General features: G+C 49.6%; 2 long non-coding RNA genes across 3 annotated transcripts in view; both read left to right on the top strand.

Annotated features, from left to right (window-relative positions):
• The window catches only part of LOC101931646 (uncharacterized), a 36,407-nt gene extending 11,524 nt beyond the window's left edge, over positions 1–24,883 (top strand). The window contains exons 2-4 of one of the 2 annotated variants that reach the window (XR_257191.4): positions 14,220–15,725; positions 20,257–20,502; positions 24,616–24,883. This is a non-coding gene — a long non-coding RNA (uncharacterized LOC101931646). The remainder of the gene's footprint in view (positions 1–14,219; positions 15,726–20,256; positions 20,503–24,615) is intronic. The other variant, XR_010590819.1, reaches the window with a different exon arrangement.
• Positions 6,563–12,593, top strand: LOC135973798 (uncharacterized). Its single transcript, XR_010590820.1, has 2 exons — positions 6,563–6,927; positions 8,301–12,593. It is a non-coding gene; the product is annotated as an uncharacterized LOC135973798 (long non-coding RNA).
• Positions 24,884–27,623: the final 2,740 nt, after the last annotated feature.

Below are 27,623 nucleotides of genomic sequence, written 5' to 3'. Positions count from 1 at the left end.
GATGTTTCAGGACATGCGTGTTGAAGGTCAATTTACTGTTTGGAACCATATCACGGCAGACATTAACAGAGTCAGCCAAGCACTCCCCACTGTCCTCTAGGACTGGAAACACCAGCTCTAATAGAAAGTGAGGAATTTTAAGACTGGGGGAGCAAAAATGTTATCCTTGGACTTTATCATATTGCCCACAGTTGCCCAAATCTCGATTCTTACATGGCACTCATCACAATGGAATCCAAATGTTTCACAAAAACTAGAGTATACAAAGATATGTAATTCTTTCCTGTAGTCAACTGGGACCAGATGTGTGAGTTGAGTTATTATGGGAAGACTTGGTTGAAGTGGGTTTTGCAGTTAGATCAGAAAATGCTGACATTCAGTCATCCCAAACTCACAGGTTGGTCAATGAGAAAGCTCAGCCTTCTACATACAAAAGAGTTCAGATCTTGAAAAAGACGGTTACTCACCGTTGTAACTGTTGTTCTTCGAGATGTGTTGCTCATATCCATTCCATTAGGTGTGTGCGCGCCGCGTGCACGATCGTCGGAAGATTTTTACCCTAGCAACACCGGCGGGTCGGCTGTGGAGCCCCCTAGAGTGGCGCCTTCATGGCGCTGAATATATACCCCAGCCGACCCGGCGCCCCCTCAGTTCCTTCTTGCCGGCTACTCCGACAGTGGGGACGGAGGGCGGGTTTGGAATGGATATGAGCAACACATCTCGAAGAACAACAGTTACAACGGTGAGTAACCGTCTTTTCTTCTTCGAGTGCTTGCTCATATCCATTCCATTAGGTGACTCCCAAGCCCAACTTAGGCGGTGGGGTCGGAGTGAGACATTGCTGTGTGCAAAACCGCTGATCCAAAGGCAGCATCGTCCCTGGACTGCTGCACTAGTGCATAGTGTTCTGTAAACGTGTGGACTGACGACCAAACCGCAGCTCTACAAATGTCCTGGATCGGAACTTGCGCCAGGAAAGCCGTCGAGGACGCTTGGGCCCTCGTGGAGTGAGCGGTGAGGTGCGGTGCTGAGACACCTGCCAGGTCATAGCAAGTCCGGATGCAAGACGTAATCCAGGAGGATAGGCGTTGTGAGGAGACCGGTGAGCCTTTCATTCGGTCAGCCACTGCAACGAAGAGTTGCGTCGTCTTTCTAAAGGGCCTTGTGCGGTCAATGTAGAAGGCCAGGGCCCTGCGTACGTCCAGGGAATGCAAACGTTGATCCTGGCGAGAAGCATGTGGTTTAGGGTGAAAAACCGGGAGAAATATATCCTGGTTGATATGAAATGGAGAAACCACCTTAGGGAGAAAGGCAGGATGTGGGCGGAGCTGCACTTTATCCTTATGGAAAACTGTGTAAGGGGGCTCGGATGTAAGCGCCCTGAGTTCAGAAACGCGCCTTGCTGAGGTGATGGCTACGAGGAAGGCTGTCTTCCAGGACAGGTACAGAAGTGAACAGGTGGCCAGTGGCTCGAATGGAGGACCTGTGAGCTTGGAGAGAACCAGGTTGAGGTCCCACGTCGGAACGGGGTGACGTTGTTGTGGGTACATCCGGTCTAAGCCCTTGAGGAATCTAACGACCATCGGGTTAGAGAATACCGAGGACGCGAGTTCCCCTGGATGGAAGGCCGATATAGCGGCCAGGTGAACTCTAATTGAAGATATCGCCAACCCTTGCTGTTTTAGGGAGAGGAGATATTCCAAAATGAGAGGGATAGGTGCGTGCAACGGGGACGTGGCTCGCTGTTCGCACCAACAGGAGAACCGCTTCCACTTGGCCAAGTATGTGGTCCGTGTTGAGGGCTTCCTACTGCTCAGCAGAATCTGTTGGACAGAGTGAGAACACTGTTGCTCTGCCTGGGTGAACCATGGAGCAGCCACGCCGTGAGGTGGAGTGATTGCAGGTCGGGGTGACGCAGCCGGCCGTGGTTCTGCGTGATGAGATCCGGATACAACGGAAGCGGGATCGGTGTCCGAACCGAGAGTTCCAACAGCGTGGTGTACCAATGTTGTCTCGGCCACGCTGGAGCGATCAGAATTACCTGTGCCTGGTCTCTGCGCAATTTGAGCAGTACCTTGTGGACCAGAGGAAACGGAGGGAAGGCATAAAACAGGTGGTCTTTCCAGGGAAGGAGAAACGCATCCGAGAGGGAGCCCGGAGCTCGACCTTGCAGGGAGCAGAACACGTGGCACTTCCTGTTGTCTCGAGATGCAAACAGGTCTATGTGGGGAAACCCCCACTTCTGGAAGACGGAATGTATAATGTCCGGACGGATAGACCACTCGTGCGTTTGAAAGGACCTGCTGAGCCGGTCCGCCAGAGTGTTCTGGACTCCAGGGAGGAACGATGCCGTGAGATGGATTGAGTGGGCGATGCAGAAGTCCCACAGGCGAATGGCCTCTTGGCATAGAATTGACGAACGTGCTCCTCCTTGCTTGTTGATGTAAAACATGGCCGTGGTGTTGTCGGTGAGAACTAACACACAGCGGCCACGTAGGAGATTGAGAAATGCCTGGCACGCCAGGCGCACCGCCATCAGTTCCCGAACATTGATGTGTAGGGCTAGCTGAGGTGCAGTCCACAGGCCCTGGGTATGGTGCTCGTTGAGATGGGCGCCCCAACCCAGGGATGAAGCGTCTGTGACCAGGTGCAGAGAGGGTTGTGGGGCGTGAAACGGCATCCCCTCGCAAACCACATTGTGATCTAGCCACCATGTGAGGGAGGTCAGGACCGAGTTCGGGATTGTGACCACCATATTCAGGCTGTCCCGATGTGGGCGGTATATTGATGACACCCAGGTCTGGAGTGGGCGAAGCCGAAGTCTGGCATGCCTGGTTACGTACGTGCATGAAGCCATGTGACCCAGGAGGGTAAGGCACGACCTCACCGTGGTAGTTGGGAAGGTCTTGAGTCCCTGGATGAGGCTCGTGATGGTGCAAAAGCGATTGTCTGGCAGGACGGCTTGTGCGCGTCTGGAGTCTAGAACCGCACCGATGAATTCTATTCTCTGGGTAGGCTCTAGAGTGGATTTGTCCTTGTTGAGTAGGATACCCAACTTGTTGAATGTGCGCACTATTATGTGGACGTGAGCGCGAACTTGTTCCTTGGTACGACCGCGTACCAGCCAGTCGTCTAGGTACGGGAACACCTGTATCCCTTGCCGACGAAGGTACGCTGCCACAACAGCCATACATTTCGTGAACACTCTTGGGGCCGAGGATAGGCCGAAGGGAAGGACTGCAAATTGATAGTGCACTTTGCTTACTAGGAATCGCAGGAAGCGTCTGTGAGGCGGGTAAATTGCGATGTGAAAGTATGCGTCTTTCATGTCGAGGGCGGCAAACCAGTCTCCAGGATCGAGGGAAGGGATAATGGCCCCCAGAGAGACCATGCGGAACTTCAACTTTACTACGAATTTGTTGAGTCCGCGCAAGTCCAAGATGGGTCGCAGACCTCCTTTGGACTTGGGGATGAGGAAATAACGGGAGTAGAATCCCCTGCCCCTTAATTCCACTGGAACCTCCTCTATGGCCCCCATAGCGAGGAGCGTAGAAACTTCCTGTATAAGAAGTTGCTCGTGAGAAGGGTCCCTGAAGAGGGACGGGGAAGGGGGGGAGGAGGGGGGGATAGAAGAAAACTGGATAGCGTATCCCCTCTCCACCGTGCGGAGGACCCAACGGTCCGAAGTTATAAGGGACCAAGCACGGTGGAAGTGGGAGAGGCGATCCCGAAAGGAGGGGGCTGGATCCTGGGGGATGACTGGGGCGCCGTCCTCGACCGCACCTTCAAAAGTTCTGCCTGGGGCCTGAAGGTGGTCGAGGTGGCCCCTGGTTCTGGCCGGGTTGAGGGCCGGTCCACCTTCTTCTACCACCTCGCCCTCGCCTCCGGGTCGAGTCTTGTCTCTGACGAGGCGGGGGGGGGTAGAAGCGCTGAGGTTGCGGCCTAAATGGCCTGCGCTGGGGGCCCACAACATGCATCCCCAGGGAGCGCATGATTGTTCTCGAGTCCTTGAGGCTCTGCAGGCGGGAGTCCGTCTTATCCGAGAACAATCCATGCCCCTCAAAAGGCAGATCTTGTAGGGTTTGCTGCAGCTCCGGAGGCAAACCCGAAACCTGAAGCCAGGAGATCCTGCGCATAGCGATGCCCGAAGCCAGGGTCCTCGCCGCTGAGTCTGCAATGTCCAAGGAGGCCTGCAAGGAGGTCCGAGCCACCTTCTTGCCCTCCTCTACCATGGCTCCAAACTCTTCCCTGGACTCTTGGGGAATCAACTCCTTAAACTTCCCCATAGAGTTCCAGGAGTTGAAATTATAGCGGCTCAGTAACGCCTGTTGGTTCGCCGCTCTCAGTTGTAGCCCTCCGGCTGAGTAGACCTTACGGCCAAACAGGTCGAGCCGCTTAGCCTCTTTTGATTTAGGCGCTGCAGCCTGCTGGCCGTGGCGCTCTCGTGCATTCACTGATTCCACCACCAGTGAGCACGGTTGGGGGTGGGTGTACAAGTACCCATAGTCCTTAGAGGGGACAAAGTATTTTCTTTCCACCCCTCTCGCTGTGGGTGGAATGGAGGCAGGAGTTTGCCATATCGTATCCGCATTCGATTGGATCGTGCGGATCAGAGGTAACGCCACCCTCGATGGGGCATCTGCTCCAAGGATGTTCACGATCGGGTCGTGCACCTCCACTATCTCCTCCGCCTGCAGGTCCATATTACGGGCCATCCTACGCAGGAGATCCTGGTGAGCCCGAAGATCTATCGGAGGGGGACCCGTACATGAAGTGCCCGCCACTGCCTCGTCCGGAGAGGAGGAAGAGGATGCCTCCGGTGGTACCGGATCCAAGGGGGGGTCCCGATCCCCTTGCTCTTGGGCCGGGGCATCACCTGCACTTGGGTCCCTGGTGTCGGGTGGCGTGGACACCGAAGCCTCCATGCCTCCTGGCGGAGGCCGAGAGATGGTGGATTCTGGGGCCCTTCTAACTGAGTGACCCGAGCGAGAGGTCGATGGTATTGGAGCCCCTTGTTCTTGGTGGTATGCCCACGGGGTCCAAAACGACCAGTGAGATGGTCCATGAGATTGGTCCTCTGCCATCTCCTGCCAGTGGCCGAAATTTTGTTCATCGGCGCGCCCTTGAGGGGGGTATGCCGATCTCGACAAGTCCTCCGAGGAGCGAGACACCGATCTAGACGGCCATGGCGGTGCCGAGAGAGATGAAACCATCCCGGTGGGTTGCGGTGCCGCACGGTGTATGCCCGGTGCCGGGAGCGACCCCTCGACGTCGAGCGCCGACCGTAGCGGTGCCGAGAACTACGTCTCGACGTTGATCGGTGCCGACGATCATAGCGGTGCCGAGACGAAGAGCGGTGCCGCGAAGTAGATCTTGGCCGCGAGTACGACCGGTGCCGAGACGATATTCGGCGCCGGGACCTGCTTCGGGACCTGGACCGGTGCCGAGGTTCCAGCCCCTGTGATGGTGGGCGCATCAAAGCAGGTTTCCCCCTCGACTGGACCGGGCGAGTCAACGGTGCAGTCGGTGCCGGTGGCTGAGGCGGTGCCGGCTCCGTGAGAGCTATTAAGTCTCTCGCCGCCGCGAAGGTCTCTGGAGTCGACGGGAGGCACTGTATCACCGCCGGCCTGGGGGGAGACGCTATTTGCACCGGACTCAACGGCCTCGGCGCCGGAGTCGACGGTGCCGGAGGCAACTGTTTCCGTTGCTCCACCGGTGGACGCGGCTCTACCCCCGACACTGGGGGAGCTGGCGTCTTCGGCACTGATGTCCCCGTCTTATGGGCTTTTTTATGCCCTGGGGATAAGGACCGGCGCCGAGGCACTTGCTGTGTCTGCGGTGCCGACGAGGTCCGGTGCCGGGGAGGCTTGTCTGACGCCACTCGCGTGGTCGTCGCAGCCGGTGCCGCCGGGGCACTGCGCACCGAGGTGCTAGGTGCCGGGGCCTTGCTCGTGGAAGGAGCGTCCGGGCTAAGAGCCACCTCCATCAGAAGTTGCCTGAGCCGAAAGTCCCGCTCCTTCTTCGTTCTCGGACGAAAGGCCTTACAGATTTTACACTTGTCTGTCTGGTGTGACTCTCCCAGGCACTTCAGACAAGATTCGTGCGGGTCGCTCGTGGGCATAGGTTTAGCGCAGGAGGCGCACAGCTTGAAGCCGGGAGCGTTGGGCATGAGCCCGGCCCCGCGGCCGGGGGAGAAAGGGGGGAGACGACCCCCTTAACCCCCTGGACTATTTAGAACAACTTTACAACTACTTAACTAACTTACAACAAACTCTAAGACTATAACTATAACTACAACTATGATACAACAAGAAAAGCTAGGGAAAGTGGAGAACAGCTAAGCAGCGCTCCACAGTTCCAACGACCGTCAGGGGCGGTAAGAAGGAACTGAGGGGGCGCCGGGTCGGCTGGGGTATATATTCAGCGCCATGAAGGCGCCACTCTAGGGGGCTCCACAGCCGACCCGCCGGTGTTGCTAGGGTAAAAATCTTCCGACGATCGTGCACGCGGCGCGCACACACCTAATGGAATGGATATGAGCAAGCACTCGAAGAAGAATTGACAGTTCCAGAGCAACTTGGCGATCATGGGAGTGCCTGATTTTGCAGCAGTAAGTGGTCCCTGTATTGATATGGGTCAATTTCCTGGAGGACTTAAGATGAGAACTGAAAAATGCTGAGTCAAATCTAAGTTAACGGGAAGCAAATGCAGAAAACAGCAAGGATTTTCATGCTCTTAGCTGCTTGCATCATTGAGAAACCTCATTGTTATATCCTGTGTCAAGTCTTCATGGGTTTTTTTTAAGATTGCAATGTTTAGGTATGAAATTGTCAATTTTCTGTAGGATATCAGACCTGGAGGTGTGACTGAGTTGATTCCAACAGAAGTGGGTGGAGTTCTTGTCAGCTGTAGATTAACAATCAGAGGGTAAACACCCTCAAAAGAAGGTGATGTTATAGAAGTGGAGAGTTCTTCAAAAATATTTTCTTCTATCTATTAGCTTCACCTCAGTCTTTCCAAGAATTAGCTTCAGCCACCTGCAAACCTCAGCCAGGCGCTTAGAACTTAAAGCAGGTGCTATCTAGTACGGATGTCAAGGCAACAGAAGGGATCTGTCCACTTATTGATGACTTAAGCCCATACTTTTTTTTTATTTAAATGATTTGCTTTAGAGAAGAAATGACCCCAAGGAGGAAGACCCTGGATATGGCAGAGACTGTACAGCAATGCTCTCAACCAGATGTACCCTGGGGGTATGCAGAGGTCTTCCAGGGGGTACATCAACTAATCTAGTTATTTGCTTAGTTTTACAACTGGCTACATAAAAAGCATTAGTGAAGTCAGTACAAACTAAAATTTCATTCAGACTATGACTTTACACTGCTTTATATACTATGCACTGAAATGTAATTACAATATTTATATTCCAATGGACTTACTTTCTCATTTTACTATACAATTATAAAATGAGAAAGTAAGCAATTTTTCAGCAAATGTGCTGTGACACTTCTGTAGTTTTATGTCTGATTTTGTGAGCAAGTAGTTTTTAAAGTGAGGTGAAACTTGGGTGTACACAAGACAAATCAGACTTCTGAAAGGGGGTACAATAGTCTGGAAAGGTTGAGAGCCACTGTATCACAATGGGGTTCTTGTCCATGACTAGGGCTCTTAGATGTTGTGGTAATACAAATTATAAATAATGGAGTCCACCACAACTCCATGTAGAGGAACATTCAAGCCATTTTAATGCACCATCACCAATCTTGTCCAGGTCTTTGATATACCATCCAGATTGGGCCTTCAGATTAAAAATAATAATAATAAAATAAATAATAAATAAATAATAATAATAATAATAATGAGGGCAGCTGCAGTCAGCTCCAGGTCTGAAATAAGGAGTCCTGACAAAATGTTAATGGGCCTCTTACATAACAAAGTTTGGACGTTCCTGTTCTAAGAGACAAATCTGAAGTTACAGTAGCACTTAGAGCCTTCAGTGCACACAAGGCAATGCTAAAAGTCAAAGCTGAAATGGTGCAAAGAAGTCCACTGGAGTCATAATATAGTGCCCATCTATAAAAAGGGAAATAAAAACAACCCAGGAAACTACAGACCAGTTAGTTTAACGTCTGTGCCAGGGAAGATAATGGAGCAAGAAATTAAGGAAATCATCTGCAAACACTTGGAAGGTGGTAAGGTGACAGGGAACAGCCAGCATGGATTTGTAAAGAACAAATCATGTCAAACCAATCTGATAGCTTTCTTAGATAGGATAACGAGTCTTGTGGATAAGGGAGAAGCTGTGGATGTGGTATACCTAGACTTTAGGTGAGGCATTTGATACGGTCTCACATGATATTCTTATCGATAAACTAAGCAAATACACTTTAGATGGGGCTACTATAAGGTGGGTGCATAACTGGCTGGATAACCGTACTCAGAGAGTTGTTATTAATGGTTCCCAATCCTGCTGGAAAGGCATAACGAGTGGGGTTCCGCAGGGGTCTGTTTTGGGACCGCCTCTGTTCAATATCTTCATTGACGACTTAGATATGGGCATAGAAAGTACGCTTATTAAGTTTGCAGATGATACCAAACTGGGAGGGATTGCAACTGCTTTGGAGGACAGGGTCATAATTCAAAATGATCTGGACAAATTGGAGAAATGGTCTGAGTTAAACAGGATGAAGTTTAACAAAGACAAATGCAAAGTGCTCCACTTAGGAGAAAAAAAAAATCAGTGTCACACATACAGAATGGGAAGAGACTGTCTAGGAAGGAGTACAGCAGAAAGGGGTCTAGGGGTTATAGTGGACCACAAGCTAAATATGAGTCAACAGTGTGATGCTGTTGCAAAAAGAGCAAACATGATTCTGGGATGTATTAACAGGTGTGTTGTGAGCAAGACACAAGAAGTCATTCTTCCGCTCTACTCTGCTCTGGTTAGGCCTCGGCTGGAGTATTGCGTCCAGTTCTGGGCACCGCATTTCAAGAAATATGTGGAGAAATTGGAGAGGGTCCAGAGAAGGGCAACAAGAATGATTAAAGGTCTAGAGAACATGACCTATGAAGGAAGGCTGAAAGAATTGGGTTTGTTTAGTTTGGAAAAGAGAAGACTGAGAGGGGACATGATAGCAGTTTTCAGGTATCTAAAAGGGTGTCATAAGGAGGAGGGAGAAAACTTGTTCACCTTAGCCTCTAAGGATAGAACAAGAAGCAATGGGCTTAAACTGCAGCAAGGGAGGTTAAGGTTGGACATTAGGAAATAGTTCCTAACTGTCAGGGTGGTTAAACACTGGAATAAATTGCCTAGGGAGGTTGTGGAATCTCCATCTCTGGAGATATTTAAGAGTAGGTTAGATAAATGTCTATCAGGGATGCATCTGAAGAAGTGAGGTTCTTACCCACAAAAGCTTATGCTCCCAGTACTTCTGTTAGTCTCAAAGGTGCCACAGGACCCTCTGTTGCTTTTTACAGATTCAGACTAACACGGCTACCCCTCTGATACTATCAGGGATGGTCTTCTAGACAGTATTTGGTCCTGCCATGCAGGCAGGGGACTGGACTCGATGACCTCTCAAGGTCCCTTCCAGTCCTAGAATCTATGAATCTATGCCACTGTGCGGGGAGGATATGGCTCTGTCACAGGGAGGACACTGGCTGCTGGTTACTTCTGGCAGCAGGCAGTGCTTCACCCATACTCCCAACCCACTCACCACAGTGATGAAGAACTGTTATGCTGCCCTGGCAACAAGCAATGAGGAATCACCCCCAAAGGTGGAGAAGCCATTTACTCTCAAGGCTGGGAGGATCACAGCCACCACTTCCAGGAGGAAACAGTGTCATGTGGTTGGCGACTCTTCTGAGGGGATAGAGGCACCCATCTATCAGCCTGACATGGTATCCCAGGAGGTATGCTGCCTGCCAGGGACCTGTATCTGAGACATGGTGGAGGGACTATCGAGGATCTGACTATTACCCCATGCTACTCATCCATGTGGGCACTAATGATACTGCAAGGTATGATCCTGAGAAGATCAGAAGTGACTACAGGGCTCTGAGAGTACAGATGAAGGAGTTGCGGGGCACAGGTGGTGTTCTCTTCGATCCTTCCAGTCAATGCATCCTGGAGATTAATGTGTGCATGGGCAGCAGATATAAAATAGGCCAGGGGAGGCTCTGCTACCGGACCCTGGTTGCAGGTTTGACAGGGGGAATTTTTGTTTTTTATTATACCTCATGTAGGTTCCGGGGTGGCTGAGGAGATGGTAAATGCTATACTTCGCTTCCTGGATTCATCAGTAACACATACTGCCTTCTCAGCTGCCCCGGAACCTGCATGGGACATATCAAAAACTCAGGTTCTTCTTCCAGAAGAGAGAAGAGAAGAGCTTCTGAATTTTCCCACAGGGCAGCTTAGGGTCTGACTCTGCGGAAGGGAGGCACAGCTGCAGCAACTCCAGCTAGCCCGGGACTTCTCCGGGCAGGCTGGGGAGGTGGGTGTGCTAAGGCTACAGCTGAGCCAGAGCTCCTCTAGACATGGGGTGGAGGGGAGGGCATGAAAGGGACAGAGCCGGGGGCTAGCCTCTATCTGCTGCCCATGAATGCCTGGCTGCGAGCATGGTGTTGCCAGGAGGACTTCAGCTTCTTGGACCATGGGATGCTGTTCTGGAAAGGACTACTAAGCAGAGGTGAGGTCCACCTATCGAGGAAGGGGAAGGATACAGACTGGTTAACCTAGCGAGGAGGGCTTTAAACTAGATTCAACAGGGGCAGATGACAAAAGCCCACAGGTAAGTCAAAAACAGAGAACTTAGAGAAGGGTCAGAATCTGGGGAAGCACGGGCTGTTATAGCAGGGATAAGGGAGAGAAGAGAACATGAGGGGGAAAATCAAATCAGTATCTTAGATGTCTGTACACTAATACAAGAAGTATGGAGAATAAGCAGGAAGAACTTGAAATGCTATTTAATAAACACAACTATGACATACTTGGCATCATAGGTAATACGCATGACTGGAATATTGGTATAGAAGGCTACAGCTTGCTTGGGAAGGACAGGTAAGGAAAAAAGGGAGTAGGTGCTGCCTTATATATTAAAAATGTATACACTTGGACTGAGGTTGAGATGGGAATAGGAGACAGACTTGTTGAAAGTTTCTGGATAAGGATAAAGGGCTTAAAAAAAAAAAAAACCAGGGTGATATGGTAGGGGTCTACTACATTTCACCTAACCAGAAAGAAGAGGTGGATAAGCCTTTTTTTTTAAATACAACAACTAAAAATCATTCAAAGTCCTGGACCTGGTGGTGATATGGGATGTCAAGTTCTTGAAATGTACTGGAGACAATTTTTTATTTCAGAAGATGGAGAAAGCTACTAGGGGAGAGGCTGTCCTAGATATGATTTTGACAAATAGGGAAAAACTGGTTGAGAATTTGAAAGTGGAAGACAGCTTAGAAATGGAGAGTTCATGATTCTAGGGAATGGTAAGGGGTGGAAAAACAGCACAATGAAGATAATGGATTTCAAGAAACTGTTGTAGGTAAGATCCCATGGGAAGCGGTAGATGTGGTATATCAATTTTAATATGGCTCTGGATACAGTCTCACATGACCTTCTCATAAACAAACTAGGGAAATACAACCTAGATGAAGCTACTATAAAGGTGGGTGCATAATTGGTTGGAAAACCATGCCCAGGGAGTAGTTATCAATGGTTCAGTGTCAAGCTGGAAGGGCATATTAAATGGGGGTCCCACAGGGATCAGTTCTGGGTCCGGTTCTGTTCAATATCTTCATCAATGATTTAGATAATGGCATAGAGAGTACATTTATAAAGTTTGTGGACAATACCAAGCTGGGAGAGGTTGCAAGTGCTTTGGCAGACTGGATTAAAATTCAAAGTGATCTGGACAAACTGGAGAAATGGGATGAAATTCAATAAAGGACAAATGCAAAGTACTCCACTTAGGAAGGAACAATCGATTGTATACATACAAAATGGGAAACAACTGCCCAGTAAGGAGTACTGCAGAAAGGGATCTGGGGATCATAGTGGATCACAAGCTAAATAGGAGTGAACAGTGTAACACTGTTGCACACACACACACAAAAAAGCAAACAAACATTCTGGGATGTATTAGGAGTGTTGTAAGCAAGACACGTGAAGTAATTCTTACGCTCTACTCTGTGCTGATTAGGCCTCAGCTGGAGCACTGTGTCCAATTCCAGGCACCACATATCAAGAAAGATGTGGAGAAATTGGAGAAAGCAGAAGAGCAACAACAACAACAAAAATAAAAAAAAAGATTGAATGTCTAGAAAACATGACTGTGACAGGGTGCTGGGCAAAGGGTTGCAGATCCAGCCCTCTGTCACACCTGCTCCTTGTTAGGGAAACAAATTAGAGCAGGCTGGAGATAACCTGACCCTAACTAGGGAGACAGCTGCTACCTAATTAGCCTGGGGCTGCATAAAAGCCTTCAGGGAAGGAAGCCAGGGGAGAGCAGGAAAGGCAGGGAATGGACGGTAGCGCTCCCTCCTGAAGATGGTGAAAGGCTACTTGGACATGTTTCAGAGTAGCAGCCGTGTTAGTCTGTATCCGCAAAAAGAAGAACAGGAGTACTTGTGGCACCTTAGAGACTAACAAATTTATTAGAGCATAAGCTTTCGTGGACTACAGCCCACTTCTTTGGATGCATATAGAATGGAACATATATTGAGGAGATATAGATACACACATACAGAGAGCATGAACAGGTGGGAGTTGTCTTACCAACTCTGAGAGGCCAATTAATTAAGAGAAAAAAAACTTTTGAAGTGATAATCAAGATAGCCCAGTACAGACAGTTTGATAAGAAGTGTGAGCATACTTACAAGGGGAGATAGATTCAATGTTTGTAATGGCTCAGCCATTCCCAGTCCTTATTCAAACCGGACAAAACTTGGACATGGTGAAACAGTGGTGGGAACAAGCCTGAGAACAAAGTGCATCAGTGGCTACTAAACCAAGGGTCTCAGTGTGACTTTGTGAACCTAGCAGTGGCAGAAGTCAAGGGGGCCCTGCTGCACTCTGCTACAATGACCTATGAGGGGAGATTGAAAAAATTGGGTTTGTTTAGTCTGGAGAGGAGAAGACTATGGAGGGACATGATCACAGTTTTCAAGTACATAAAAGGTTGCTACAAGAAGGAGGGAGAAATATTGTTCTCCTTAACCTCTGAGGATAGGACAAGAAGCCTTGGGCTTAAACGCAGTAAGGCCAGTTTAGGTTGGACATTAACCACTCTGATAAGTTTTTCCTGAACACTGAATTAAATTACCTAGGGAGGCTGTGAAATCTCCATCCTTGGAGATTTTTAAGAGCAGGTTAGACAAACACCTGTCAAGGATGGTCTAGATAATACTTAATCCTGCTATGAGTGCAGGGGACAGGACTAGATGACCTCTTGTGTCTCCTTCCAGTCCTACAATTCTGTGCTTCTATAAAAGTGTACCATCTCTTCCATACATGATACTTGTCAAATGTTTGCTCATTCAGAGCAAGCAATGCTCACTCCCCCGTTACCATGAAGAGATTTTAGCCTGACTTTATAAAACAAACAGACATGAACCTCAGGACAAGTGCTCCAGTGAAGGTTTGGGAGGAGAAAAGCCACAAACATGCAGCCCTGCTTTCAAAGCTGTAATGAGCTCAGCTGGAAGAGAGCAAAATAGTATCACCTTCCTTCACTCCCCATGGACATGAAGAGAAATGACAGTACAAGGACTTGGTATTTTCCATATTTACATTTTTTTAAAATCTCCATGAACATCCTCCCCTAACTTGTCAGTTTTGCAGTCCAAAACCTGTATGTCACCTAGTAATGCAAACTTAATATTCAATAAAATCCATTTAACTCAGTGCTAAATTGTGAGGTCCCATGTAGACATAGTGATGGGTGTTGGGACTTTTAACTTAAGATGTGACAGGCACATAGAAGTGTACACAATAGACATTTCATTTTACTGAAGTCAAAGTCAGATTTCCCCCCCTTCACCTTTGACAATTCTTTAGTTCCCAGGAAACTGAATGGCATCAAAACTTTATTGCACAAAGCAGCAGCGATGAGTATATCAGCTCCTCCTGCACCCAGAGCCAGACATGCAACAGTGAGACTAGTCCCAGACTTTTAGTCACACAAGTAAAATTAAACCTTTTCTGTTCTTAATTTCAGATTATGTATGCCCTATTGTGCGTTTTATGGGAATGATTTAAGCAATAATGATAAGAAGGAGGGAGTGCTTGACAGCCAGTGACTCAGGGAGACTCATCATATATGGCCTTGGCTACACTGGCAATTCACAGCGCTGCACTTGCTGCGCTCAGGGGTGTGAAAAAACACTCCTCCCCCCCCCCCCCAGCGCAGCGAGTGCAGCGCTGTAAAGCGCCAGTGTAATCAGCGCCTGCAGCGCTGCACACTCGCTCGCAGCACGACTACACTCGCGCTTTACAGCGCTGCCGCGAGCGTAGCCAAGGCCATAGAGAGCCAGTAACCAAAAACCAGAGGAGGAAGAGAAAAACGGTCCACTCCCAGAGACCAACAACTGGACAACCAGTGTGACAGGAGATGGACGCTGAAGCATCCCAAAAGATGAGTGCCAGAGAAGCGTTTCCTCAAACTCCCAGAAATGGCACCGCCCTTTCCATTAAGAAGCGGGCAGGAAAAGCTGCGCCTAGCCCTGGGAGAAAGGAGACACACCAGCCGGGACAATGACAAGAGGACACAGGGGCTACAGCCCACGTAGACGGTGCTGCTCAGCCCCAGGCACGTGCCCGGTGACACCCCCCGGGACAGACTGGCGGGATGTGCTCACACGGGCACGTCTCGTCCCGCCCGTCAAGGTCTCCACCTACCCCCCTCGGGCTGAGGAGACGCGGTTCCAAGCCGAGGCGGTTACCCAGGCCGCTCAGCGGGTCACGTCGCGCGCTCCAGGCTGAACGCCCGTTGCCGGGGCACAGCTCGGCGAAGCCAGCACGCCGGGGCTCCGCCTGTCCCAACCGGGCTCCGAGGGACGCCCGCCCTCGATCACTCGCCAGCCAGAGGCGGCTCCGGGCAGTGAGCCCTAGAGACCCGCGGACACAGCTCCGTGGCGGGGCGGTCTGAACACTGCTCCCCGCGTCAAGCCAGCCCGCGCCTCCGCACCCCTACCTGTCAGGGACCCTGCACCGCCCGCAGCGCACGCCAAGGCTGGGGCCGCGCGGCCGGTACCAGCGGGCAGGGCACCAGCCTCACCCCGCGGCGCCGACTCAGCCGAGAGACGCTCAGAGCGGGCCCTGGGGGGACACAGCGGCACCCCCGAACCCGCGTCCCCGCTGGGCTAATCCCGCCCCCGCACTCACCCACAGCAGCTCCTCTCAGCGCTGCAGCCGCCTCGGCCTGTTGGAAAAGGTGGGACAAAGGAACATCAGGATAATTAATTATTCATGAGCAGGCGGGGCAGCGGCGAGTTTACAGGCTGACGTGACGTGTGACCGACGTAACAGTCCCTACCTCTTTGCAGAGGCCCGCCCCTCATTTGGCCCCGCCTTCAGCCCGTGGATCCGGAGCGTTCCACTTATCGTCTCTGGCACTGCGGCTACTGGATGGCACGTCCTCCCTTGCCCCAGCCAACACGCTGGCCCTGATTGTCACCATTAATGAGTGCCCAGAGTTCCCTGTCAGAGCTGGCGCCTCACTGCGGTGGGTACTAAACACACATCCTAAAATAAAGTCTCTTCCCTTTTCTGTTCTACCCCCACCCCCAAGCTCACAGAATCATATCCTTATATGATTTTGTCACTGAGGTCACAAATCCTATGACTGTAAGAGACCTCTGTGACTTCTTCAGCTTCAGCTGTGCGCCCCAGGGCAGTGGGCTGGAACTGTCAGCCCCCAGGAGGTGGCAGGGCCCCATGGCTGCAGCAGGGGCTGGAGCTGTCAGTCCCTCCCTGCCTCAGGGCTTGGGCTTCAGTCCCCCCCCCCCCCCCCCCCCCAGCAGTCAGCCCTCCTGCTTCCCCCACCCCTCCATTATTTGTAGTAAAAATCACAGACATCGTGGGGTTCCATGAATTTTTGTTTATTGCCCATGACCTATCTGTGACATTTACTAAAAACAACTGACAAAATCATCTTAACCTTAGCAATGTAGGGCTGGAAGGGACCTTGAGTGGTCATCAAGTCCAGCCCCCTGCACTGGGGCAGAACCAACTAACCTAGATCAGCCCTGCCCTGACAGGTGTTTGTCCAAACTGTTTTCCATAGCTTCCCTTGGAAGCTTATGCCAGAGTTTAACTGCCTTTACAGCTAGAAAGTTTTCCTAATATCTAACCTAAACCTCCCTTACTGCAGATTAAGCCCATTACCTCTTGTCCTACCTTCAGTGGAAAGACAAGTGATCACTGTCTTCTTTATAACAGCCCTTAGCATATTTGAAGACTGTTTTCAGGTGCCTCCTCAGTTTTTTTTTCTCAAGCCTAAACATGCCCACTTTCTTTAACCTTTCCTCAGAGCAGGGCTGCCCAGAGGATTCAGGGGGCCTGGGGTCTTTGGCAGCGGGTCCCGGGGCAGAAGGACCCCCCGCCGCAGGTCTTCGGGGCACTTCGGCGTGGAAGGACCCCCGCCGCCGAATTGCCGCCGAAGACCCAGAGCGGAAGAAGCTCCAGGGGCCTGGGGCCCCCGGAGCGAGTGAAGGACCCCGCTCCAGGGGCCCTGAAAAACTCTTGTGGGGGCCCCTGCGGGGCCCGGGGCAAATTGCCCCACTTGTCCCCCCCAGGTGGCCCTGCCTCAGAGGTCAGGTTTTCTAAACCTTTTATTATTTTTGTTGCTCTCATCTAGACTCCAGTCTATCTACATCTTTCCTAAAATGTGGTGCCCAGAATTGGACACAACACACCAGCTGAGGCCTCACCAGTGCTGAGTAGAGCAGTACAATTGCCTCCCATGTTTTATGACACTAGTGTTAATACATCCCATTAGCCTTTTTTCACAACTACATCACACTGTTGACTCATACTCAATTTGCGATCCACTATACCCCCCCCCCCATCCTTTTCAGTAGTACTACCACCCAGCCAGTTATTCCCCATTTTGAAGTTGTGCATTTGATTTGTCCTTCCTTAGTGTAGTACTTTGCATTTGTCTTTATTGAATTTCAACTTGTTGATTTCAGATCACTTCTCCAATTTATCAAGGTCATTCTGAATTCTAATCCTCCCCTTCAAAGTGCTTGCAGCTCATCCCAGCTTGGTGTCACCTGCAAATAAATAAGCATACTTGCCACTTCATTATCCAAGTCATTAATGAAATATTGAATAGTACCAGACACAGGACTGACCCCAGAGGGATCCCACTAGACACACTCTCCCAGTTGAACAGCGAACCATTGATAACTACTCTTTGAGTATAGCCTTTCAAGACATTGTGCACCCACCTTATAGTAATTTCATCTCGACCACATTTCCCTAGTTTGTTTATGAGAATGTCATATGGGATTGTGCAAAAAGCCTTACTAAAATGAAGATATAGGACGTCTACTGCTTCCCCCATCCACTAGGCCAGTAACCCTGTCAAAGAAGGAAATTAAGTTGGTTTGGAATGATTTGTTCCCACAAATCTATGATGGCTAGTCCTTATAAGCCTATTATTTTCCAGGTGCTTACAAACTGATTGTTTAATAATTTTTTCCAGTATCTTTCCAGGTATCAAAGTTAGGCTGATTACTTTATAATTCCCTGGGTCCTCTTTTTCCCCCTTTTTGAAGCTAGGTACTATCTCTTCTGGGGGGACCTCACATGTCCTCCAGGCACAGTTGCCAACTTTCACGTGGTAAATAAGCACCCCAACTTTCACAATAAGCCAAAAAGCAAGCTAATCCCATTTCAAAACATGGCCAAAACAAGCCAATCCTTAAGAATCCCAACACTCTATGTGATTAGATTCCCCCCGGCGTGCAGTCTGGGACTGTGTTGGGATCGCTGTGCACCCCGACTCTCTCCCCCGCTTTCCCCTACTTGCACCTTGTCCCTGCTTGCCGGGAGCCGATCAAAAAAAAGAAGCAACAAGCTACAAGCCAAAAACTAGCCAACAAGCAATTCACAGGCCAATTAAGCAAAAAACAAGCCCAATTTCTGCATTGTTTGGTTTGGTTTGGTTTGTTTTTTTTTGTGGGTTTGGCATGTTTGCCTCCAGGAGTTCTCAAACAGTTCTGAGATTGCTTCAGCTAGTACCTTAAGTACCCTAGGATGAATTTCATCACGACCTGCTGACTTAAGTACATCTAACTTATCTAAATAGTCTTTATCCTGTTTTTTCCCTATTTTGGCTCATGGTCCTTCCTCTTGCTAATATTAATTGTATTGAGTGTCTGGTCACCATTACCCATTTTAGTGAAGACTGAAGTAAGATAGGCATTAAACACCTCAGCTTTCTTGATGCATCCATTATTAGCGCTCCTTCCCTTTTAAGTAGAGGAACCTACACTTTCCTTTGTCTTTCTCTTGCTCCTAATGTATTTAAAGAACTTCTTATTGCCTTTTATGGCCCTTGCTAAGTTAACTCATTTAGTGCCTTAGGCTTTCTGATTTTGTTCCTACAGGCTTGTGCTATTCTTTTGTATATCTCCTTAGCAATTTGTCAATGTTTCCATTTTTTGTAGGATTTCTTTTTGATTTTCAGGTCATTAAAGCACTCCTGATGGAACCATATTGACCTCTTAATAGTCTTCCTGTCTTTCCTTCGCAGCAGGATAGTTTGCCGTTGTGCCTTTAATGTTGTCTCCTTGAGAACCAGCTAGCTGTCCTGTACTCCTTTTTCCCTTAGATTTCCCCTCCCCATGGGACTTTATCTACCAGTGATTTGAGTGAATTTGCTAAAGGAAGCTTTTTTGAAATCCATCAGCCTTATTCTGCTGCTCTCACTCCTTCCTTTCCTTAGAATAATGAAATCTATAATTTCAGGGTCACTTTAACTCAAATTGCCTTCCACTTTCAGATTCGCTACCAATTTCTCCCTGTTCCTCAGAGTCAAGTCTAAAATGACTGTCCCCCCTGGTTACTTCCTCCACTTTCTGGAACAAAACATTATCCACAATAGATTCCAAGAACTTACTGGAAATTTTGTTTTTTTCCCATATTACATTTCCAGCAGATTTCTGGGTAGTTAAAAATCTCGCATTATTACTAGGTTTTGTGTTTTGGATATTTCTGGAATCCTCTGCCCTTAGTGAATTCCTTGGCCCCATGGTTCTCTGCCCCCTGGAAGAATGCTTCCTCTCTCAAGCTCCTCATCAGCCTCCCAGGGAAAATCCTTTCCCTTCCCCCCACTGATTTTAAACTTATTAAAACCGTAGTTCACAATCTGTGGTCCTTGCAGGGCACCCACACAGAATTGGCTGGTTACATGCTGTTGGTTCTTCTTTTTGTCAGCTCTTATATTCCATTAGAGGAAACTAAAAATAAACAAACACTGAAGGTGATTTGTAAGAAATTTCGTCAGTTGCCCTGGAGATTATATATGATTTTGAATGACAAGGAAATCAGTCTGTTTGCTAGCAAATATAGGGGGATGAGGGAAAGGAGAGGGTCAGACAATCGTGCATGGGAGGTGGTGAAGGTTGCTAACAGACCAGGTAGATACAGATCAGGATTTGCCATTTTACTCTCCCTGACGCTCAGTTACTCAGTGACACCAGCCATCCTTTGTTCTGTATCCAGGTTACATGTCCCTCTCTCATGGATAAGCCTTGAGTGTGTGAGGGGGAAGGTGTGGTGAAGAGGGTTTAAAAATCAGGATTCAACCTTGACTATGGAAAGACTACTGCTGTCTCTCATGGACAAGCTGTTGCTCAGATCTGAGCTGCACTAAATAAATTCTGGCTGCATAGACTAACTGGGGCACCTAGCCTCAGCCTGAGAACAAACACTAATTCCTGCCTTAGTTTCCCTATAAATGCCACCAAATGGCAGACAACTCCAGAATGCAGTACTGTTCCTGTTCCCTTCCCCAAGTGCAGTTCATGTCCAGCTAGCCAAGGAGTCTCAGAGGAGGAATTCATCAAACAGGGAGTTGGGTAGGGCAAATCTATTTCTCCTGCTGTTTATAAGGAACCAGAAGTAGGGTGACCAGACACCCCATTTTTAAAGGGACAGTCCTGTATTTAAGCCCTCCTGCAAGTGTCCTGACTTCTTCTTTAAAACTGTCAAATTGTTCCGTATTTTCTGTCTCCTCCCATCAGTACTGGCTGCTGTCCAGATCCCTGCTTGCCAGCCGCCCACTCACCAGCGGTGAGTGGGAGGGTCCAGTGGCCGATGATGGGGGTGGGTATGCAAGGCTGGTGGCGTGGTGAAGATGCAGCATGTGGGGCTGGCCGCTCCTCCACCGGTCCGTCAGCGCAGCCCCTGCTGCATGCCAGCTCTCGGCCAGCAGGGCCCCATCCCATTTCCAGCTGGCACTGGCTGTGCTCTGCGAGCTGTGGTATCTGGTGAGTGCAGGCAGGTGCCAGGTGGCAGCCGGTTACATGTCTCCTCTGCCGCCCCCCCCCCCATTGGTCCTTATGTACTACCCCTTTCCACTGTCTTCTCTGTGCTTTGCCCCTCTGTCCCCACTCCAGCCCCGCTGCTCCTCCATATCCCCTCCTGTGGGGAGCATCCCATTCCCAGCACTGTGTGGAGAACCAGCCCCTGGTGGGAGTGCTCAGCTCACCAACAGCCCGGCTGGCAGGCTCCTTCCTTCCCCCACTGCCTCTGGCTGGCCCAGCACCCCGGGAAAGCCCCAAACCCTCTGGCCTGGGGTGCTGGGCAGGAGAAGCCAGAGCCCCGCACAGCGCTGGCACAGAGAAGCCTCTCTGCCTCTCAGCTAAGCTGTGGAGTGGTGGGGAAAAGAAGTGATTTCCAGCCTCTTCATGACCCGAACCTGCAGGCTCCACAGCAGCCCCTGGGGTAGGGGCTTAGCATCCTCTTCACCTGTGCCGCCCCGGGGTCCTGCCCCCAGGGAGCACGGGGCTGCCCCGTCCCCTAGGCACTCTCCCCTGCTGAGCCACCTCTCTGGCCAGGTTCACTGAAGCCCCTGCAGTCAGGTTCCCTGAGCTCTTGTGCACCATGCATCCTGAGAGCTTAACACCTTCTTGGCCTCACTGTAGCCAGGGAACAGGAGGCGGCTGGGTTATGTCAGTGGCCAGCAGCAGCCTGGAGGTGTTAGCTGCCTTTGGCATGAAGGGATAAGCTTCCAGCCACATGGGGTGGGAGGAAGGAGAGATGAGCTCCGCAAAGACATGGGCCAGGTCATCCTTTCCCCACCTCCTGCTCCCCTGTGGCTGGAAGCAGCTCCCATCCCTTTCCTCCCGCACAGTGCCAAAAGAGTGCTGCTGGCCACATTCTGGTGTGAACCCTGGCAGAAATCTGGAAGGGGGGCATGTTACCCTGAATGCCCTCCCCCATGTGTTGCCTTGGGAAGACGTGGCACCAGGTACTAGGAGAGGCAGGTCAGTCCCGGGGGCCCAGCCAGGCATGGAAGGCAGAGAGCCCTGGGTAGGGAGGGTTGGGTCGGTCAGTCACCCACCCCCTGTGTGAGAGAGGTGGATGGGAGTGTGTATGTGTCACCTCTCCCAGTGTGAACCCTAAAGCCTTAAAGATAAGAAGGTAAATATAAAGAATCCAACTACTCAGTATTTCTTTTTAACGGGAGTTCAGTCAACTTGATGTTAATTTGAACATTTGTACTGCATAGTTCTGATTGATTGCCATTGAACTCGCTTGAATATGAGTAATTTTACCAGGTGTCCCTTATTCATAGGGAAATATGGTCACTCTAACCAGAAGCAAGAGGCCAGTTCTCATTTTCCAGCTCAGTCTGGAGGCACTGACGATCAGTGTGTAATGGGAACACATGGAGTAATGTTCTGCCGCTCTGCCACTATTCAAACAGCAAGCAGCATGGTTTGGGTTGAAGCTAGACACATTCAGACTGAAAAATAAGCCCCAGCCCAGGCAGGCTGCTTCTCTCCTGGGAAGCCGGCTAGGGCTGGGGCTGGGGCTGGGGCTGGGGCTAGGGTGGTTGGGACTTCTTGGGAAGGCTGGGGCTGTGCCTCCCAGCACTCCAGGGCTGCGGGGGAGGGAGACTGTGTGCCGCCTGCCTGCTCGGTGCTCCGGGGCTGTGAGGGGGGGAACTGCCTGCTTCCCACCGGGCACTCTGGGGCTGGAGACACTCGGGTGACCCGGGGATGGGAGGAGGGGGCTGACAGCCACGGCGGGGGGCGGGGGGGACGACTCTGGGCTTCAGGTAGGCCAGGGGGCAGGAGGGGTAGGCCGGAGGCCAGCTTCCCCGAGCCCGTGGTTCACCCAACACCCATGATGTCAGCTCTTACTGATTTCTCTGGGTAATGGGGAACCTCATGCTGCTTCCCTCACTATATTGCCTTTCATCACAACACTGGTTTAAGCTTCATCCCCCTAGATCACTGATTTCAGCACCAGTGATTGATAAGCAGAAACAAGGACTACAAATTGAGTCTAATCAACTCTGTCTTTAAACACTGGAGAAAAAAGATATCTAGGACACTTTAAACAGCAGCCACACCACCACATAGGATCACTTGTCCCCATCCTCTCTGATGTGGCTTGCTTGCCTATACAGTAACTCCTTGCTTACTGTTGTAGTTATGTTCCTGAAAAATGCTACTTTAAGCAAAATGATGTTAAGCTAATCCAATTTCCCCATAAGAATTAATGTAAATGGGGGGGGTTGGGTTCCAGGGAAATTTTTTTCACCAGACAAGACTATATTTTATTATATACACAGTATAAGTTTTAAACAAACAATTTAATACTGTACACAGCAATGATGATGGTGAAGCTTGTTTGAGGTGGTGGAGTCAGAGGGTGAAAGAGGATGGAATATTTCCCAGGGAATGCCTTACTGCTAAATCAGAGGTTCTCAAACTGGGGGTTGGGACCCCTCAGGGGGTCGCGAGGTCATTACATGGGGGGGTCGCAAGCTGCCAACCTCCACCCCAAACCCCGCTTGCCTCCAGCATTTATAATGGTGTTTAATATATTAAAAAGTGTGTTTAATTTATTGGGGAGGAGAGTCGTACTCAGAGGCTTGCGATGTGAAAGGGGTCACCAGTAAAAAAGTTTAAGACCCATTGTGCTAAATGATGAAATAGCACTCGGCTGAGCCCTCAAAGGTTAACATACTGCTGTTAATGTAGCCTCACACTCTACAAGGCAACACAAATGAGGGAGGAGACATAGCATGGCAGAGAGAGACAGAGAATCACACCATATATATGTATGTTTTGTGTGTGTGTGAGAGAGAGAGAGAGACAGACAGACAGACACACACACACCATGTGAGAGAGAGACACACATTGCCCCTTTAAGTACACTGACCCCTCTCTAAGTACATTGCCTTTTTAAGTAGATCAGCAAGTTGAGACAGCAGCTGCTGCCAGCAAGCTCCCTCCGTCCTGAGCCCTGTCTTGTTCCCCCCAACCCTGTTCTATGGAGATGGGGTACAGGAGCGGGAGGAGGGGGACACCCTGACATTAGCACCCCTCTTCCCCCCACCCTTGCACAGCAAGCAGGAGGTTCCAAGGCAGAGGGCAGGAGCAGCACACAGCAGTGGTGGGAGGGACAGCTGAACTGCCCGGCAATTGATAGCCTTCTGGGCAGCTGCTGCACAGGGAACTTAGGGGAGTGGGGAGCTGATAGTGGGGCTGCTGGTCCACCCTGGTTCCAAGCCCCCACCAGCTATGATCCAACGGGCTGCTCTTTCTGCAAGCAGTGGACAAAGCAGGCGGCTGCCCAAACAACATTATAATGGAACATTGCACAACTTTAAACGAGCATGTTCTCTAATTGATCAGCAACATAACAATGAAACAACATTAACTGGAACGACGTTAAGTGAGGAATTACTGTATATATCTCTTTCCTTATGGGTTTCTTATTTTTTATGGGTTTATTTGTTTTATTATAATAGGTTATTATAGGTTTATATTAGAATATTTTTTGGCTGCAATGCAAGGGACCTACAGGCCACATCTTGTACATTGAGCTAAGGCAAAGTTAGCATACATAGGTGTGGGACCTTTCACCTAGATAGGTGGTGATGAACTAAAGCCTAAGGTCCATATATGGCTGTGGCCTATAACACAGATAGATGAAGGATGCGTTGAAGCAGGTTGGTATAAAGGGACTTCCTAAATTCATGCCCTCTTTAAACTTAACAGATACACGACAAAGAACTTGGAAAGAACCGAAATAACCAGTTAGTCCAGAAATAACAGATGTGAGAATGAGCTAAAGTCATTAATATGTATGTATAGGTCATCAGTATGTACAAACATACCAGCCTATGGAGTAAGTATACCCCAACATTTCTGTGGGTGAGGAAACTAAGTTTGGACATAGAAGGTTCAAGCTCTGTAAGAGGGGTGACCCATCATGTCACGGAGGCTTCTCCATTCTTAGTTCTTTGTTTATTATCATTTTGTCTATTAGTCTGTTAGGTCTTAATTGCAAACTTTAAGTCAGTGAGTTAAGTAAAACTCTAAGTTAGCTTCTTTAGTCATCTATAGCTCTTTGCTTTTTAGCTTCTCCTAAACTCTGCACCTCCCACTCAAGAATTGAGGAACCTGGACCTGAACTTTCTTGGCATGCCAGAGGCGAGGCTGATATTTTGTCTCTTACCACCAGGTTATCAAGGAAGGGTGTGAGTATATTAATCAAAAGCTTTATACTATATAATATCACATGTATCTCTAAAACACTATTATTGCCTTTGTAACAATGATTATTTTACCATTTGATTACTATTTGATTACTATTCCACTTACCTCAATAAAAGTCTTTAAGGCTACATTTGTCTCAGTGTGAGCATCCTTGTCAGACATACCGAGGGTCCCTGTAAACTCTGTGTAGCCTGATTCTGGGACAAGAACATTATTATCTTCTGATCAGATTAACTGGCAAGTCTCTAACCCATATTATCTAAAATAATAATATTAACCTCCTTAAATCAGGCAACACTGACTTTTACTTGAATTTGGCATCACTACCCCCTGCCCTGTGAGTGAAGTTTAATACAGGATGCCCCCTGTTGCAATTATTAATAATATTAGAAATTATGTATATGGGAAACCACCAGACACTAATTTTATATTAAATTCCTTTATGGAGTCCAAAAGCCAAATGGACTTTTATACAATTGCTCTAAACATGCCTAACAGCCTAAAAATAAGTAGTCTCTACACTCAAACAGTCACAAAACATTTATAAGTATGTGATTAAGATACTTACAAACAGGCAAAAGGTAGTAGTGCTTAGACCCATATTGGTCCGCTCCAATGTGATCAGGCAGGTATTAGCAATGAACCCCTTAAGAGTTTATTGTTTTATACCCTTCAACAAATAAGTAATGTCACTACCAAGTACTGACTTCAGCTGAAAATCAGTTTGAGACAGTTCACCCTTAATTCCAGTTTTAATCCAGATAAGATTTACAATCTCCTTTCTCCCCAAGGCCCTTCCTCCCCTGCTTCATGCTAACCAAAAGTTTTCCCATTGCACCTGGGTTCACATAAGAAGGGTCATGTTGGCTCATTTTACAGCCATCTGCAATCATCCCTGTCAGTGAGAGGCCTTTTTTTTAGTAACCTCTCCTTATCTCATCAGTTATTCTTTGAACCAGATATCCTCCCAACATCATTCCTTCTGGCCTTTATACTGTAACTCATTAGTTTCAAGGCCTTCCTTCTACTTGCTAGTCAGGACCTTTCTTTACAATATATATATTTCCTTAAGCAAACTTAAGCTAACTCTAATTCTTTAATCTCATATTTATCCTACAGCCCTCCCCACAATTAGGTAGGGTTGCTAAACTTTGTAACTGCACAAAACTGAACACCCTTGCCCTGCCCTGAGGCCCACCCCTTCCCCGCCCCTTGTCTGAGGCCATGCCCCCCACTCACTCCAGCCCCCCTCCCTGCATTGCTCGCTCTCCCCCACCCTCACTCACTTTCACTGCGCTGGGGCAGGGGGTTGGGGTGCAGGAAAGGGTGAGAGCTTCAGCTGGGGGTTCAGGCTCTGGGTTGGGGCTGGGAATGAGGGTTTTGGGGTGCAGGAGGGGGCTCCGGGCTGGGGTAGGGAGTTGGCGTGCAGGAGGTGGTGCAGGGTGTGGGTGGGAGTTAGGGTGCGGGAGGGGGTTCTGACCTGGGGCAGGGGGTTGAGGTGTGGGGTCTGAGAGGGAGTTAGGGTGTGGGAGGGAGTTTTGACCTGGGGCAGGGGGTTCAGAGTCAAGGAGGGATTTAGGGTGTGGGAGAGAGTTCTGACCTAGGGGCCTGCTGGCCACTTCTGGGGCGCAGCACGGAGCCAGGACAGGCAGGGAGCCTGCCTTAGCCCCGCTGCGCTGCTGACCAGGAGCCCCCCAAAGTAAGCCTGTGCCCCAACCCTGAGCCCCCCCAAACCCAGAGACATCTCCTGCATCCCAAACCCCTCATCCCCGGCCCCACCCCAGAGCCCACACCTCCAGCCCAGGGCCTGTACCCCCTCCTGCACCCCAACCCCCTGTCCTGAGCCCTGAGCCCCCCCAAACCCGGAGCCTCCTCCTGCACTCCAGAGCGCACACCCCCAGCCCAGAGCCCTTGCCCCCTCCTGCACCTCAACCCCCTGCCTCAACCTGCAGCTCCCTTCCACATTCCAAATCCCTTGGCCCCACCTCCCAGCCTGGAACCCCTTCCTATACTCCAAACCCTTCATCCCTAACCCGAGCCCTCACCCCCTCCTGCACCCCAACTCCCCGCCCGGAGCCCCCTCCTACACCCTGAAACCCTCATTTCTGGCCCCACCTCAGAGCCAGCACCCCCATTTAGAGCCCTCACCCCCTCCCGCACCCCAACCCTCTGCCCCAGCCCAGTGAAAGTGAGTTAGGGTGGGGGAGAGCAAGCCCCTGAAGGGGAATGTAGAGAGTGGTGGGGTGGGGCCTTGGGGCAGGGGTGCTGCTAAGGTCTTTGATTTTGTGGGATTAGAGAGTTGGTAACCCTAGCAGACACCCCAAACTGGTGGTGTGTTCTATAATTAGATTTCACCAACCCAGTAACACGTGTGAACTCCTAGATCACTAACAGTCTTACCATGGAGTCACAGACAGTCCCCTTGGGCTCTCTAGTCTATCTTGCCAGCTACAGATGCACCACCTTTAAACCGCAAATGAACAGGGGATAGGGATATTTTCACTGTTAACTTATGAAGTAACCATGGGATGTTATCTGAGTTCTCCCACTTAGTGTTTTAATCAGTGCCACGCTAATTACACTTAGACCCAAATTTTCTAAATGGCAGCCTCCCTTTTGCAGGTACCATGTGCAAAAGTGCTAGCGTGCAGCTGCACATGCAGTTGAATAATGAGGAGAGACAATTTCTTTCCCACCAAAACTGAAGGAATTTTCAAATCTTCTGATGTGCCACATCCTACCCAGGCCTTTCATTTTACACTCATTACAGGAATAGTAGAGTGTCCATGTTTTGTGACACTCCATGTGTGGCATTTAAGGCAAACGATTTAATGAGATATCTGGTAAATATCAAACTAATTTGCCTATAA

The sequence above is a fragment of the Chrysemys picta genome, chromosome 10 (assembly GCF_011386835.1).
Source record: "Chrysemys picta bellii isolate R12L10 chromosome 10, ASM1138683v2, whole genome shotgun sequence".
NCBI classification, from domain to species: domain Eukaryota; kingdom Metazoa; phylum Chordata; order Testudines; family Emydidae; genus Chrysemys; species Chrysemys picta.
The sequence above is the reverse complement of the archived record's forward strand: the minus strand, read 5'-3'. Positions and strand labels throughout refer to the sequence as shown.